Source organism: Chelmon rostratus, chromosome 5 (assembly GCF_017976325.1).
Source record: "Chelmon rostratus isolate fCheRos1 chromosome 5, fCheRos1.pri, whole genome shotgun sequence".
In the NCBI taxonomy this organism is placed as follows: Eukaryota; Metazoa; Chordata; class Actinopteri; order Chaetodontiformes; family Chaetodontidae; genus Chelmon; species Chelmon rostratus.
In genome coordinates this window covers 16,070,734-16,084,420 of record NC_055662.1, presented here as the reverse complement: position 1 = coordinate 16,084,420, position 13,687 = coordinate 16,070,734, and the positions used below count along the sequence as shown (strand labels likewise).

Below are 13,687 nucleotides of genomic sequence, written 5' to 3'. Positions count from 1 at the left end.
ACAGATTTCATTGTTGCAGCTAGTGGACTGTAAAGTACTGTCTTTCCGCAGGCTTTCTCTCTGATTGCGTGCACGTGAAGGTGCGTGTGCACGTCTGTGGCGCTACAGGACCTGTCCTTAGATTAGAGATGGCGGTGGTGCAGGTGGCAGTGGTCTGGATGGGATCGTGTGTGGATGGATGAAAGGAGGATTGGAGGATGGATGGAAGAGAGGGGTGGGTTACCCCAGGGACTCATCAAAAGGAGACAGAATGAGGGAAACAAGAAGAAAGAAAAAAAGGAGGACATGGCCTATCCTCCCTTTTCTTCCTCTTCGGGGCCAGTGTGACAGCAGCTGAGGCCTGCTTACTGTTGTTGCCTTTTAGCTGAGTGGATATTTGAACCTTGAGCAACCCTCTCCCTCTCCTCTATCTCCTTCTATCTCTTCCTCCCCTCCTGCTCCTCCTCGTTCCTTCATTTGCTGTCTTCAATTCCATTAAGTTGATTTACATTATTCAGACAAACTCATTAATCACATTTTCCCTGTGATATAATCTGCTTGTCAGTCTGAACCTGGCGAGGGGTGAGGGGAGGAGAAAAAAAGAAGAAAGGACAGAGGTAAGGAAAAACGAGGTAGACAGATGGATTATGTTCTGCTGGAGGGTTGCTTGGACTAAACAGCCAAGCCAGCGCAGTTCGCTGTGATTACGCTCATCTTCGTAGGTATTTTGTCTGTGTGAGGAGAGCCAGACTTGTGTTTATCTCAACAGCCAGATGGACATGAGCGCGATAGAGAAAGGAAGGGGAGAGGTAAAGACAGAGAGGGAAGGCCAGAGACGGGGGCAGAAATGGCAAAAGAGAGAGAAACTAGAAACTAGAGGGAGAGAGATGTGGAGTCGGGGGAGGCTCCAGCCACAGTCTTCCAGTCGATGATGATGAATTACTTTGACAGAGACAATCAGGATGAAATGTTAATGCGAGTGTGCCAGAGGATGCAGTCACAGCCAGACTAAGTCCTCCTATGGGGAAATGAGATGGTTAGTTAGAGCACACACACACACACACACACACACACACAGAGGCAGACACACTCAAATGTTTGCCCAGATATACAGTCATGCAACAAATCACTCAGGAGATGGAAGTTATATTTGCAAGCTGTTTGTTCGTGTGTGTATCGCCACAGCGAGGGATGAAATGTATGAAATGCCGCTGCTCTCCTGACCTTTGTACAGCAGTAGGTGTGTGGGTACGTCTGGACTGTGTTTGCTTCTAGAGCTGAGAGGAGATATTCATGCGGTGTAGCAGAGGCTGCGTGGGATGCCGGGTTTGCCTACAAATCCATATTTTTAACTCAAGCTCCGGATGCGCCGTCACAGGACAACTGAAACGTTTCGGGGTACCAGCATCTCTTGTGCACTCGGTTTCTTTTCATTCTAGTTGTTCTAGTGATGGTTGCTGTGCAGTCGTCCAGCATCACAAGGACCAGACTCAAATAGCTCAACTATTGGATGGATTTCTCCGACATGTTGTGCAGCCATCAATGGCCCCCAGAGGATGAATCCTGATGACTTTGAAGATCCTCTCCCTTTCTCTGTAGCGCCACCACGAGGTGGACATTAATAGTTTTGAGTTTTGCCATGAAATTTGGCAAAACTCCATTAACTACCAGCCTACGTTGTCTTAAGTGATGATTAGCAAATGTTAGCATGCTAAACTAAGACAGCAAACATGGTTAACAAACCTGCTAAACATCAGCTCGTATACTGTCAGCATGATGGCATTAATGCTAACTAACGAGTTCAAAGCACTGCTGCGCCTAAGTGCAGCCACACAGCCACTAGCATCGTAGTCTCGTTTAATAAAACAAAGTCATCAGTCATCTATAAAAGAATGTTCTGCAGAATGAAGGTGTACAGGTCTGCTGCCGCGGTCATCAATCAATGCTGTCTGGCTCTCAATCATTTAGGTTTGATAGAGAGTGGCTGTCCTTTTGTCTCTCCACAGTGTTTGAGACAAAGAAGGGGGCCTCCCTCCACGTGATTCATCAGACTCTCCTGAAAAGTGGACTGACATGATAACTCTCCATCCGGCGAATAAACAGGTATGACAGATGTGTCTGCTTAACCCAAAAAGGAGACTTTTTTGTTTTTTTGCTCTCTTAAATCCGCCCCTTTCCTCGCACACTTCAGCAACCATCCCCTAACTTCTCCTCAATCTCCCCCGTTTGATGTTTCCGTGAACTGTGAGAGGGTGTAATTAAGAGAAGCCGGTTTAAACCGTTTTATACCTGACGTACTGTAGGTTTGTTGTCTGGCAGTCAGTCAGGCAGACGGAGCAGGAGACAGACAAAGAGAAAGACAAAGAGGCAGGCAGACAGGGAAGTACAGCTAGATTCTTGTCTCGGTTTTGATTGAAAGGAGGCAGTAATCTTGGCATTAGTTTAACATCACGGTGAGTGGGCTTGACAGGCTCTGCTTTCTCCTTTGTTTGTGCCTTCCTCTGTGTAAAGGCTGGGAGCCGCAGGTAGGCACACGCCCACCATCTGACCGACTGACTGTAACGCAACACCTGCAAGGGCAAGCGCATAACCACACGCTGGATCGCACAAACACGCACGACAGCCCGTCGCCGCAGTCTCTCTCCTCAGTCGCTTCACACTCCATCCTTCATTATCGCTCAGACTGAGAACAATAAGTCGGGGCTGAGGCTCTCGCCACCTACAATCCGCCCGCCTTCGCTTTAATTTTCCCCTCCTCTGTCCTTATGCTGACAGGAAGTCAGCGAATGCAGAGCTTTAGATGTTCCCCTTGTGGGGAAATGGACGAGGTTAGAAGGTCACAAGGTTAAAGATGAAAGCCAGACCAACTGGTTGAGGTTTTAAGCAGAAGCCTCGTGCATGTGGTATATTCTTATGAACTCTTTGTCTGCTGGTGAGTGGCTGAAATAAAGGGAAGTCCCCACCCCAAAAAAAAGTAATCAGGATTTGTAAGCGTGAAATGGGAGGCTTTCATCACTTGAGAGGAACAACACTTAGTGAGTTATGGTGTGAAAAAAGAAAATAGATAAGAAGGAATAAGTTAGTTCTTGTAACAGTTGTTTTTTTTCCAGTTCACTGCTCATTTGCACTCTGGAAATCAAGCTACTTCTACGTACATGCACCATTTTACTGTTCTGAATGGATTATGGTGCATCTATTATTTACTGATGACCTCTCATTTTTTCCACCGTTGAGCAAAATAAATTTGTGTCAGCCTTGATCAATAAAGATTTTAGGAAATTAGCGATTTTTTTTAAAGGTTTTATCACGACAGCTGGTTTTTTGTATGACTGTAGAATTCCCTTAGTCTATCAATTATCAAGTAATCATTTCTAAAATATGAAATTTCCCAAAAATTGAGCTAGTATGGTATTTGCTTGTTTTCCAGGACCCAGAAACAGCAACAGTAAAAGAAAATTTGTGGGTTTTTTTGCACTATTTGGGCAGTTTTTATATTCTATCTTTTCAGATTTGGTCGTCTCGGGATATAAAGATCGCAGTAAACATTAAACACAAATGGAAGGCTGGCCTGGTCTGGCACAGCACAGCTCAGTTCAGCTCTAAGACCCCACAAGGGAAATTTACAGCCATGATGTATAGCCCTTGCCACTGAATTAATGCAACATTTCCATTAGAAAAATTGCATGACACAGCTGATATAAGAAGTTAGTGATCATGAAGACGCTGTAACACAGCATGGAAAATTACTTATTGGGGAACCGTCATGTGCGCTTTGCTGAAATATGTGATGGGAGGCAGAGACATAGACTGCAATAGATAAGCAGCTATGGAAGGGCAGAGCTGAGGGAGTGAGACTCTGAGGAGGATCTTGTAGCTTGTAAAAGTCTCATGTGACACTCGAAATAAATTTCAACACAAATGTCAATTAGGTTCTGCGTACTTGAACACTTATAATATTGAAAGGAGGTGATTTGGGTGTAATCTCATACTGTTCTCCCTCAGCTAGTACATGGTTTGGAAGTCTCTGAAGTACAACCAATGTTCATTGAAACCGTGCACTGTAATTACAGTGTGATCACTGTGCATATGAGAAACGATCTTGGTTCGCGGAGCTGTTAAACAAAAGCAAGGTCACTCCACTGTGCTGTACGTCTGATCTCTGTGTCTCTAAATTTTACTTTCGCTTCTGAAACATCTCATTTTGTCAAGTTTGGGACCCCAAAGACCTCCCTTAAGAAAACAGCCTATATTCTTAGTTGTCACACGCTGTTACATTTACAATTAGCATGTGTTTCGCTCGTGCTACCCATCCAGCCGAGCGTGTAAAGTGCTATGGGCACTTGCATTACCATTACATCACTTACAGTAGGAAACAAGAGGAGGAACATCGAGAGAACTGTAACACTTTGCCTATGCTGATCACATAGCATTTTTTTACTTGATTCACTTTTATCCTGAGGCTGTCTTTTACACTGCTGAATAAATGAAGTTCAGAGCTGCAGAGCTGCTTCTGTGTATTGATTTTGTGGTCTCATTATAAAGAATGCACCTCTCTTGTGGCACAAGTGTTCATGCAGCTCATTACACGAACCTGGCATTCAGCGTTTATTAACTTATGCTTCAGTGCCAGTCATGCGAGTGCCCTCCGTTTTATGACCTCTTTGACATTAAAAAACATTACATTCTATTTATAACTTGTTGCAATGTTAATTATTGTCAGATGAGGTCATGCTGGACCCAAAGTGCTATATGCACAGCAGCCATAAACACATCTTGAGTTAACTGAGGTTAACTAATAATCCAGCCCTATGTATGCACAAACCTTAAGGGATTTTGTTTGCCGGCTCATAGCTGATTGTTAAAGGATAATTAGCCTAAACTACTAAGTAGGCTTTGTACTTAATGGGTTCAGCATCTTGCTTATAGATTTTTTTTCTTATTTATGGCCGTTGCTTGCACATGGTGTAATTGCAACCCAGGTCACAGACATGTTAAGGTCATAATTTGCATACTTTTACATAAATGAGCATCTTTTTTTTTTATTAGAAAGTAGCATTTTTTTCAACATAAATATATTTGTTGCTTCTTAGAGACAGTAAGGGAAATAAATTTTACTTGTGGTTTACTTCACAAGATAAAACAGGGTACAATTAGTTTATTTTCCACTGAAAATGTTACATGCCCACATGCTGTTGCTTATAGCTAGTCCTGTGTTCCTGCTGTCACGAGGGTCTTACAGCTGGCAACAGACATGCTGCTCTACAGAGTTGTGGGTATACAGACACACTAAGTGGTCGACTTACACTGATTGGCTTGGCTCTAATCAGGTTTAGAGACTGAAACATTGGTGTCCTGAAGGATTACACACTTATATCACGTCTCTGATGTATCTTTGGAAGAATATATTTTTGAAAATCTTTTCCCTCTACTCTCTTCTGTTTCTTAATTGCTCTCATTTCTCCACATCTCGCCTCCTGCAGCGTAATTTATTGGCAGTTAGACCAAAACACAAGCAAGCGAGCTTTCCAAAGTCGCTCCCATGATCTCTGTACTTCTTGTACTGTGTTGCTTCTCCTTGTGACATCACGGTAATGGTAATGACAATCACCGCTCTGCTGCAGACCGACAGACTTGATTTGCGAAAGGCTGTACTGCATGTTATACATTTTCTTTTCATACGTTTTGTTTTGCGCACTGGCGAAGCGTCTCAATGATCTGCCTGCCTGAGCATTGTCATCTTGTTCATTAGTTTAGAGCTGGATGTGAGCGGCATCGCTCGTACAATATGGTCTGTGGAGATAACAACATTCAGACAGATTCATTCTGTACGTTGGCAATACAACAGCGACTGTGGTACAATGTGTTGTCAGTCAGCGGCTGTGGCCTCGTGCAGCAGCAGGATTGAATGTCCTGGTTTATCGGAGATGATTCATAATTCTATTGGATATGATGCACTAACAGAAAACAAGATACTCTGTTATCAGTATCACAACATCACGGCCTAACACAGAACGTAATTATATTTAGTTTATTCCGTTCTCCATTATAAATATGTGTTTCCTGTCGTAGAGGAAAATGGAGAGAAACAGTCTGTGGAACGACGGCTTATTCCATCCTGAAGATGTATGTGGTGTTAAGCTGCAGGGAAGCCAAGGGAAGGAATGAAAAGAGAAGATAGAGAATGAGGGAATATCATGGACAGAGACTGACTGAACCAGGTGGTTTGTACTCACTGAATAAGACAGATATTGAGAGAGAGACCAAGACAGCGTGTGTCTGTGGTGTGCTCTGCTCTCCCCCGACCCATGGCCAGCACATTAGCTTAATAGAGATTAGCATCATGCTCAGTCAGATCTGATAGGCCGGTTGCTGTGGAACGGAAGGCCAGCCAGCCAGTTATCAGCGAGGACGCAGACTCAATCACTTAGCATAATGGAACCTGCATCAAATGAGCTGGGGGCTCAGCGAGAGAAATGCCATTAACAGATGTGAACTGACTTTCTGTGATGGTAAAATGAAAAGAAACGATGCTACATTTGCAGACTTTATGGCTGAAACAGATGCGCATGGTATCCTGTGTTATACAGCTCCATTATTTGCATTGCACTTTTATGGCTTTCACTTCTTTCTTTGCTCACAAGGACGTGTAACTGATGACATGCGTATGTCTCCAGTGTGCTTCGCAGCGTTGCACTGCTAATCGTGCAGCTACCAAAAATGCACAGTTGATGGATTGTTGAACGGCGGCACAGTTCAACATGCTGCAAAGCTTGCTGAACAGCAGCAGAGAGAGGATCGCGTTAGGTGCACAATGAGGCACAGATAGAGATTGTATCACACCTTTTAAAACTCTGAAGCACACCTATTATGAAGAAGCAGGAGGCTATGAGATGTGAAAACAGCACCAGATGGATACAACAACAGAAAGCCATCACACCTCTTATTCCGTCCCTGCAGGCCACCCGCTTATATCCTGTGTCTGTTTTTCCAGTTTAGTTGGAAGAAGAGAAGAAGAACACAACAACAAGAAAACAGCTGCATATTTGAGCGTTAAGGTAGATGCCAAAAATACAATATATAGACAGTATATAATCATCTGTATGCAGTATACAGTGTTGCCGTTGCAAAGTGAATTCTTGGAGGCATTTCGACTTTTTTGCCAGATGTCTTGACATTTCTGCCACAGAGTTGAACTGCAGTACAAGGTTCAACACAGGCGCTATTTTTATCTTCCTGCCTGTGTCCAAGAACAGAGGTCATGTCAGCCGCAGATACTGATGCATATGATTTTCGTGACTTCTTACATACTGTACGTGCTGTATTGATTACAACTTTATGTCTGCTTAGTCAAGGTCCAGCAATGATAAAAATTCCTATTTCTTTCCTCCAAATCTCCTTGAGCCTGTTATATCCATAGTAAAAACCACTTAGTGAGCTGCCGTTGAATATCGACTCGGAGGCCTCTCTCATTTACAGTCTGGGCCTGTCGAGGAAAAGGGTTTGTAACTATCCAGCTCTTTGGCCAGACAGCTATTGTTTTATTGATTCCTCTTCCTCTTTTATTTGTGGGAAAACTACCTCAGGAACACAGTGTCCCTCAGCTTATTCTCCCATACTCTTCTAAACACCCAAACTAATTTCTGCTGTGACTCAAGGAACTTATTGCATGAATTGCTGCAAGTCCACCAAACCTCCTCCTCCTCCCCTCACTGAGCCATTTTTCCCCCCTCCCAGAAATTACATAAAAAATCATTTTAGGGCTCATGCATTTTGGATTTGGAAATACTTAACCAGAGACCAACAGAAATGGATTTCTGTGTTATGCTTCTCCCAGCTGATGGCTTAGCTGATGTTTGCTGAAGACGAGAGCCTGAGGAGGACGTGCTTAACCCATTTCTAGAAGTCTTATCTGCCCCCTGCATTTAGTTTGTATCTCTATTGGACACACATTTCCAAACATATTGTCATGTGCTTTTAACCTCAGGCAGCCTACTTTAAAGCATTACTTGACTCACCAACCTTGCAGGCTGGAAGTCCCAGGTCTGTATCATGACTAAGCATAGCGTGGCATGGCGCAGCATCGCCTGAAGGCACCCCGCAGTCGGCCTTCGTAATGTGAGTTTCCAAGTAAAAAGTGCATTATGGCGTGTGACAGTTTCAACACCCCCATCACTGCTCCACAGGGCGCTGAGCTTCAGTCATTCCAGCATCTCTCTCTCTGCGGAGTTAATGTGGCATTTAGCTCAGTGACATTCTGACATTTTTTTTGCTGGTATTTCTTCTCTGCTGCACCTCAGGAGAAACACTGAGTCTCGGTTTGTATCCTTCAGCTCTCTCTGCTCTTCTCACCAGGGTCAAACTCAGCACCAGGCAGATGACTTTTATACAGAATGACCCGCTGCTTTATGGACTGACAGTCTGGCCTAATGTTATGAAGTATATAAAGAGAAAAGGGATAAACAGGTTCATGTCGAACGATCAAAAAGGCAGGCAGTAGTGTCCGACCAAAGAGATAATTGGATCAAAAAGAGTGACAGAAGGAGACGGAAGGCCGTGTGCTACCAAGCATGTCCTTATCAGCAGCAATTTTCTCAGCTTTGCACACACAGCTCTCTATCAGCTGCTTCCAGATTGATTAAGTTGCCCCGCTTGCATCATCGCGAGCGATGATTGACAGGCCCGGAAAAGGTTTTGATATTTAAATGTGTAACCTCGTTCTCTTTTTGGGGTCAATCTCTTAAGCACCCGTTGTGTGTGCGGTGTGAGTTGGGCTTTGTGTTTGCGCGCGCGGCTGAATGTGTGTCACCGAGCGGGGGCTTGTTTTGATTCATAAATGCTTCTTCCAGACAAAGAAAAGGAGCAGCCTGCACCACGCTCACCTTTTTCTTCTCTGCTGCCACTCTCAAGGAGATGAAGAGAAGCGGAGAGAGAATTAGGAGGATGAAGAGAGTGGAGAATGGGAGGAATGATGGATACCATAACAAATGTTTTCATTAAGTCTGTGAGAGGTAGTGAGGGAACGTAGAGGATAAATGAGTATGTGGGCCTGATAGACAAAGAGTAAACAAAACGAAGAGCCATCCCAGCAGCTCCATGAGCCTGTGCTTAGACACTGCAGTGCTTTGAGCTAAAGGCTAATGTCGCCATGCTCACAATAAAAACTACAGCTATAATGTTTACCTTAGTTTAGCATGTTAGAATTAACCTAATTAGCACTAAACACAAAGCATGGCTGAGGCTGATGGGAATCTCTTTAGTTTTGCATGTATTTGCTCGTAAACCACTGAACAAATCAGCATTTTGACCTCATGATGGTGGTTGATGAAAATCACCAAAGTGATTACAAATTATCCTGAGGGGATCACGTGTTCTGTACCAAATTTCACTGCAATCAGCAGTTGTTGAAACATTTCACTAAAAACAAGAGCGTCAAACTGTTTTTGGCACTATGAGGAAAGTTAACGAAAGGTTGAGGGCTTCATCCTCTGGGGACCATAAATCTTTGCTTGACATTTCATGCCAATTTAACCAGAAGTTGTTGAGATGTTTTACTCTTGAACAAACGGCAGCGCTAGCATGGCTAAAGAGACAAAAGTGGTGTTCAGTTTGTAGGCCTAAGCGAACATGCTTTGCCTGATATTTCCCTTCATTGTTCATTTTCCGTGTTGAGTGTCCACACTCTAAAACCCCCATCTGGTCATATTATCTAACTCCGTGTAACATACTGTCTGGTGCTAAACCATTAGCTGTTAGAGGTTTTCCAGAGTACGTTTTGGGAACTCATCCGAGCCCCAGAAGCCTAACATGCTCTTGACCTACTTTTAAAAACAATGTAGTCGGTTGTAGGTAGTTATCTCCTCTCATCTTCCTCCCCGGTTGGTTTCTGCTGGTGGCAGGGCTGGTGTGATGTCAGTTTATCTTGGATCATTCTCCGACAGCGAACACCCATTAACCTCCCTTCCTCTTCCCCTCTCTGCTCTGCTGTCTTTTCCTTTTCTTTCCTCTCCTTGTTGCATTTTTACTTTTTATTCTTCTTATTGCTAAATCTATGGTAATTTGGCTACAAAAGGGTGTCCTCAATACATCCCGAAAGAGGACATCCATTGCTTTGCGACAGATAATTGTTTTTAATGATTAAGAAGCACAGAGGCATGTCCAGGCCTAATGGCTTTCAGATCACAAAGGCAGAGTTTTAAAGATAGCAGCTTATCTCCAGTCACTGAATGTCTTTGTTAGGTTACTGTTGTTCCAAGTTGGTGCTTTGCCTCTCTCCTCTCGCTCTCCTTACTTCTCTCGTTCCCTCTCTTTTCCCTCTCGGCTTTTTGAGACGCCTTTGGCCCGCTTCCAAAATCAATCCGTCACCTCTTTAAAGGGAGACGTTCTTGCATTTGGGCTTCTGTTTCAATAAAGGGCCTACAGCGACAGGGTGCCTCATTCATGTCCACTTCATTGTCTTTTAATAATCAAACCATGATGGATTACCGCCATACAGATATTCATTTGAAAGCAACATCTAAGGCATGGAAAACAGGGGAGGAGAAGGAAAACACCAGCATGCTTTTTGATAGCTCAAGGACTGTTTGTTGGAGTGTGCGTGTGAGTGTGCGTGAGTCTGTATTCGTGTGCTTATATTGGATGCTACTTTGGCTCTCGTTCTCAAAAAAAGACAGGCAGGTTCCTCCCTCTCGCTCGCCCTCCATTCCCTCCTCTTATCATGGCCTCCTGGGTTCAGGCAGACAGCTCCTCCTGTCTTTTCTCTCTGATTTATCAGGCCAGGCCTGACAAGTGTAAACACCTGCCAGAGTATCCTCCCCATTTGGGAGCCCTAGGTGGTTGGATGTGTTCCATTTTTTATCCCCATATGCTGGATCAATGCATTATTCTCACCTGGCTGTGTTTCCAATGTTCTCTGCTAGGTCCTCTTCTACTTTCACACCTCACCCAAAATCATTTCCTCCAGCCTGCCTGTGAACAAGTGTTACTATGGACGGTGGTCTGAAACTCAGTTAGGTGTAGCATTATTGCATCTGTGTGGCTGAGTTGTAAAAGTGTAAAGTTTTATTGTGGTCTGGTGTTGGGGGTGTTGCGTTCACACTCTCGTGTAAAGTCTGTTTCTGCTCTGTAACGCTGTGAGATTGTCACTCAGCAGAAACTTCTGAAGTTGCAGGAAATCCCCCGCTGACATTCACGCACCTGTAAAATCACTTGGGCTTTTATTCGGTTCCAGCAACCTTGAAAAGCATCACACAGACCTCTTCTTTCTCAGGCATCCTTTTTACTGTGTTTATTCATGTTTAGGTAGGTTTATCTTTAATGCTATGGAGGCATACAGTCAGTTTTGAATGTATTTGTCAAGGTTTTCCACCTCTACCTGAATGCAATGAACTTGAATTGTTCCTACAAAAATAACTGTTGAATAATTTAACAGTTTTCAGAAACAATGTCTGGATAGTCCACAGAACACAATGTGAACACTTTTCTCTGGAACTGCTTTGTACTGAAGAGTCCCGATGATGGTGACGTCTGGATGAGTAACAGGGACAAATATGTTTCCTCCTAATTTGGTGAAGCCACAACTTTTTATTAGCACACAAAATTCCTGAAACTAATGCAAAAACACAAACACTCTTTCTGTATTCTGCTTGTCATCTAGTACAAAATTCCAACTAAAGAGACAACTAGCAGCAGCTCCTCTAAATGTGGTGACTGGCCGCAATTACAGACAAGTAGCAGCACATTGCCAGTAAGCTACACCCTCTCTTTGGGATTTCTGTCATATGTAAACCCTTCAGCACCAATCTGCGGACATTACCCAGACTGCCAAATATAAACACCAGCAGGCTGCACGTATCGAAGCTGTCAGACAGCATTTATAAGAAGCTGCTACTTAAAAATCTTCATATGGAACTCTTACTCCAGACTCGACCAGGATCAACTGCAAAAAGACAAGGAAATGCAAACAGTTCACTGTTGCACAATTTGATCACATGATGCAGATGATAGAACATACGACCTTGTGCAGCACACACCCTGAACCACCAGGTCAACTATCCTGCACAGCTCTGTTATGTAAACCACTTTTACACATAACAGCCACTCAGAATATGTGTGAAAGGGTTCAAGTACAGACTGGTGGACATGAAGGAAGCAGTGAAGAACACACAGACTAATGTAAACACAAGAAGTCCTCCAAGTTTCTGATCCCATATCGACAGGACTACTTATCATTGGTCAGCGCCTTCGAAGGCTGTTCTAATGAAAGAAAATAAAAACCCCTAACGGTAAAGCTGATCTTGCACTGCTATGGTTAAGGGTTTTTAGGATTAGGCACAAAAAAAACTTAGTTAGGGAAAGAACAGCTGTCCCACATGTTCAAGTCTGACTTTTTATTGACTCATCCACCCACCCTGGACACCTCCCTCTGCGGTCTTTGCGGCTCCGTAACGACGTCACGCTACTTCCTCCTTTTTCTCATGACGGACGAGGCCGTGGAGTGCTTAGTCACTTGAGCGTAAACGTGTGCCGTTCCTGGACATTTGCTGGAATGACTGATGCTGTGGTTTTTCTTGGGAGAGCAGCTTCTGAACACATTCAGAAATGTCAGCCTATCATCAACAGGCCTGTGCCGATGTAATTAAATGGCAGTCTCTCACTTCATTGCGCAGTCTGATGGCTGGCACGGTGGGCGGCCTTCCGGAGATGAATGGCCAGGACCGTCTCGAGAACTACTCGTGTGCGTTTGTGCGTATGTGTGGGAAAATGTCTTTGTTTGTTTGTGCACTTGACCTGAATGACGGGTAACATTTCCTCCTCACCTGGCGCCCACCGCGGCCGACCCCGTCACTCCAGCGAGCGTGTGTTATTGCGTGTACGTTTAAGCTCCCAGCGCCCACAGCTAACATGTTGATGCAGCAGCAGCGATAACATCATTAGGCCTGATAATATGTTTATTGTTAAAGCTAATGCAGTTTGAGTCGGCAGCCCCCGTATGGGGAGGGAGAGTGGCTCAGTGTGTTTGTGATTTCCTGTCCACTTTGAGTGTGTAAATTTGTTTGTTGCCAATACGATTTGAGGTTATGTGTGTCTTCTTCAAGCCTTTTGGTGTGTTCGCATCTTGTGAGGATGCAAGGTGACTGAGTGTGTGTGCGTGCACATATGTGTATAGTTATTTATACGTAGAGCGATTCTGGGGGGTCCTTGTGTTTTTATTACCTGCTGGTGGCCTCCTGCCAGCATTCAGCTTGATTAACTCCTCATTCTGCATTACACACACTTAAGCACACACACACACACACACACAACCAGCCACTTTATCACTGAGAATGCGAGGGAGGTGTGAGGGAATAGCAGCTAAGGTTCTCAAAATGTTATTATCTATTAAAAGCCTGAGGAGGAGGCACAGGGCGCCACTGTTACTCTTTATGTCTTCTCTTTGGTTGATTTCAAGGAGAGCTTTTACAAGAGAGGAAATCCACACACTTCCACCTGCGCAACTGTGGTTTTTGGTAGTCGGTAATTTATTGTTGAAGCTTGAGTCTTGATTCTTTGCTCCTGATGTTCACAGCTTGTGTGTGTCTGAGTGTGTTTAAACAGACGTCTAGAGTGGTCCGCAGGAGTAGCATTTTACAACAGGATTTAATGCACGCACACACACAGTCACACTCACAAGGAAGCAATTTGCTCGTCCACAAAAAGAGTAATTCGGTAA

At 44.0% G+C, this 13,687-nt stretch overlaps 1 protein-coding gene across 5 annotated transcripts in view; it reads left to right on the top strand.

Annotated features, from left to right (window-relative positions):
• The window catches only part of sema6a (sema domain, transmembrane domain (TM), and cytoplasmic domain, (semaphorin) 6A), a 106,676-nt gene that overhangs the window by 29,129 nt on the left and 63,860 nt on the right, over positions 1 to 13,687 (top strand). Inside the window, exon 2 of one of the 5 annotated variants that reach the window (XM_041936252.1) lies at positions 1,986 to 2,082. The exons of the other annotated variants lie outside the window; for them this stretch is intronic. The gene's annotated coding sequence lies outside the window, so the exon portion shown is untranslated. The remainder of the gene's footprint in view (positions 1 to 1,985; positions 2,083 to 13,687) is intronic. 5 annotated transcript variants of the gene reach the window in all.